Here is a 4,028-nt window from a genome sequence, read left to right on the forward strand (position 1 = left end):
CTGGTTTTTGGACCCCATGACTGTAGTTAAACAGGAACAAACACAGATACACACACACACACACACACACACACACACACACACACACACAACAGCAACAATTGACCAGTGCCTCCATCTTTTTTTCTCTGTTGCTAAAAGGACTTTCTTCAACTATAGCAAGACAAGTTCTAAACTTCCAGTTCCAACAGTCTCAGCATCTTATCCAACCCACCCTAAATAATTGCTTTAATCTAGACCTGTGTGTGGTCTTGTTTAACTATATTCTTGGGGTCTACAAAACAGAAATCCAGTATACTTATGGGGTCCCGACAGCTTTGTGGGGCCAAAATGCTGGCCCCAACAACTTTAAATGGCTGTTTTAGGGTTAAGACTTGGATTTATGGTAAGGGTTAGAATTAAGTCATGGTTAAGGTGAGGGTAAGGGTTAGGGTTAGGCATTTCGTTTGGATGGGGTAAGGTTAGGGTAAGGGGCTGGGGAATGCATTATGTCAATGATGGGTCCCCACAAAGATAGTGTCACGCATTTTGTGTGTGTGTGTGTGTGTGTGTGTGTGTGTGTGTGTGTGTGTGTGTGTGTGTGTGTGTGTGTATACTCTTTCCTTATTCCCTGCGTTTTTGAACCACAGACGTGTGACTTTATACTGTGTGCTATTTAAACTATTACTACACTCACTAAAACGTAGTTTTAACCATTTTGTGGTGTTCATGTTTTTCTAACACAGCCATAGTTCCCGGGTCGGGTGGACCCGCCTACATTATTTTAAATCAATACAGAATGTAATACAATATGTGTAAAAATACTTAACAGATGTTTACTTTAGCTCAATTAACAAACATTTACATAATTTAAGGTTCATATTTGCCAAGTCCCCCTGTGAGATCACATTTATGATCATATTTCCTAACATATCACACGTTATTTGTGAGAAAACAAGGACATTCAATTATAAAAAGGTTAAAAAAAATAGAAACAAAACTTTTAATTTTTTATTTATTTAATATTTCAGGACAATGCACATTCACGTGTACAATGGTACGTGTAAAAATTCCAGATTGTAGCTTGAGGGCTGATATCCATCTTTACTCCATTAGGCCGGCTGAAGTTATAATAAAAAATCACAAAAGATATAGAAAAGTAAAATTTGATATATTAAACAAGGAGAAACGGAGAAAGAGAGAAAAAAATATAAAACGGGACGATTCGTTAGTAAGTGTTAAAACAGAGACACGATGCATCAGTATGCTCTACTTGGCTACTTCAATACAGCACTAACTACAGTTAGAGGTGGTTGCACGTTTCTATGTCACAGCTTTACTTGGCTCTTAGGAGGCCAAAGTGTGACGTTCCCTTATAGCTGCAGGTAGTATGTTCCATAATGCACCACCCATAATAGATGTGCATTATGACTGAAGGAGTATTTTTTAGAAGGAACCTCAAAGTCCCTGTTTAAAACACCTCTGGTGATCCGAGTCTGTCTGTATTTAATAAACTCTAGCAGTGGAAGTGGTGCCAGGGCATGTAGTACTTTATACATTCAGAACATTTTCAAACTTTTGATATTTATTGCCCCTCAACAGGCCACAACTGGCAAAATTAAACAATGCTTATTAAGAACTATAGCAAAAATAAGTAATACATTTATACACTCTTTATAGTGGAAATAATGTAAGGGGGTTAGGATGGCCTGATGTTTATACTTTTGCATTGGTGTGTGCGTTGAGGTGGGGCATGTGTGTATGTGTGTGTGTGTGTGTGTGTGTGTGTGTGTGTGTGTGTGTGTGTGTGTGTGTGTGTGATACACGGAGGGAGAAGTGAGAGAGTGACAGCGATTTGCCACTCTAGAATCATGGCGCCTGTGTTTTCTGACCACGGTGGAAAATCTTTAGCAGGAAAAGACCCTGATTAGGTGGGCGCACTACTGGGTAGATGTGCAGGTTACTACGGAGGAAGTGGGTGTACTCTTCTATATATTCCAAAGGCTGATATGAGTACACCATAGTTCTTTGCAGGCTTATCACAAAGCTGAAGGACCTGGGAATAAAAAAGTCACTGTGCATGTGGATCCTTCACTTCCTGACAGGCAGTCCCCAGGTGGTGAGGGTTGGCGGACACACGTCTTCCACCCTCATTCTTAAAGCCATCATGATATTAATGGACGTCTGTTACATTCAAGCCATTGCCGAATAAGTTGATACAAAGCTAATTTAGCTCAGTAGGACCCTCTCTATGTTTCTTGGAATGGCTGTGTTTACAACATGGTGCTTTGAGAAGAAGCAGGGAAGGAACTGTGCCCCTCTTAATAATAACAAGTCCTTGGTAGAGAGGGTGCACAGCTTCAAGAACCTTGGTGTCCATTAGAGGGTGACACGGGAATCAATTGTCACCTCCATGCCGAGCTCACCAAAATACTCCCGGCATGTCCCAATCACGTGACTTCCCCTCAAAAGAATCCTGTCCCACAAGATCCCCCCCTCCTCAATATCTACCGACTCAGAAATGGCACATACTAAGGAAAACTCATTGTGGGACTGGCTCTAGTGGCTGTAATTCTGCATCAAGGCAGAATTTTGGGAAAGAAACTTCCGATTTGGTAGTAAGGGACCACTAAAGTCTCTATAAAAGACTTCCTATTTGGTAGTAAGGGACCACTAAAGTCTCTATAAAAGACTTCAGATACAGTATTCGGGGACCACTAGGATCTATTTAAAAGAGACTTCAGATACAGTGTTAGGGGACTACTAAGGTCTACATAAAAGAGCCTTCAGATGCAGTTTTAGGGGACCACTAAGGTCTATATAAAAGAGACTTCAGATAAAGTATTAGGGGACCACTGAGGTATATATAAAAGCATCCAAAGAGCACAATGTCATGGGACCTTTAAAGAAATGCAAACAACCGCTGACATTTACTGTCTAATCCAGTATTGTTGTCTAGCCAGACCAGCCCTGATATGTCTGGCAATGCAAGACTACACTTAAACTAATGCAAATCAACTAAGAAAGAAGCAGATGTCACTATCTCAGCCCTCAGTCAGCTGTTTGGCACATGAAAAGAGGATAAACACAGATATTTGTGTGTTTATTTAAACAACTATGATACATCAATTTGATCATACGCTGTACTAAATACCTATATTGTGTAGAAAAAGCAACCACGCCCTAAACACTAGCCAGCGCCCCTGTCTCTCCCCATGGGGAAAATGCTGCGAGGCTGACAGAGAGGAGATACATTGCTCCAAGCCTCAGCCTGTGATTACAGTTTTTGAAGATTATAGTTTTCGATACTGCAGGGCTTCATCTCAGCCACCTTCCCACACTATGACTGCAGAGGCGTTGTCCAAAGAGCAGCCACGATCTGTCCCGCACTGGAGTACCAGGGAGGACATCACCTTTGTTCTGGACAACAGGAACAATTGGTAGGAAGCTTAAATGACTTTCTCTTAAGATTGCAGTTATTATTACACTCCTACAGACAGAACCATGAACACCAAAAGAAAACAGAAATCTATTTCTGATATTAGTCAAATTATGCATTTTAAAAAATCCGTTGAATATGAAGCTTGCTTTAATGTTCCCTGGCTACAGCACTTTACTAAAAGGGCAGTTTTGAAACAAATTAGGACAAAGACAAAAAAATAAACTATTCATGCTTGTTTAGCCTTTTTATACCAGAGAGAAAAAAAGACATTGAACCACATCAGACAAGAAAACAATGCCCACTGCTTGTAATTATGTTTAAATGTGGTAACTACAATATCGAGATTTCCAATTATTTTCAAAGAAGACAAGAAAGAAAACAGCCTTCAGGAGATATAAGTCTTTACTTCACATGGTTCCACTTTACAGGCTTGAAGAGAAACAAACAAATTGCACCTCATTTGGTTGCGCTGGGTATTTTTAACTGCTTTTGGCTGGCAAAGCCGCAGCACAATCAATTGCATGCTCGAGAACAGAACTGACTCGGCAGAAAAAGCCATGCCATGTGTACAACCTCTTACACACACACACACACACACACACACACA

General features: G+C 40.5%; 1 long non-coding RNA gene across 1 annotated transcript in view; it reads right to left on the reverse strand.

The window, feature by feature from the left end:
* The window catches only part of LOC117961976, a 17,365-nt gene that overhangs the window by 8,206 nt on the left and 5,131 nt on the right, over positions 1–4,028 (reverse strand). The gene's annotated exons all lie outside the window — the stretch shown is intronic.

The sequence above is a fragment of the Etheostoma cragini genome, chromosome 18 (genome assembly GCF_013103735.1).
Source record: "Etheostoma cragini isolate CJK2018 chromosome 18, CSU_Ecrag_1.0, whole genome shotgun sequence".
NCBI lineage: Eukaryota > Metazoa > Chordata > Actinopteri > Perciformes > Percidae > Etheostoma > Etheostoma cragini.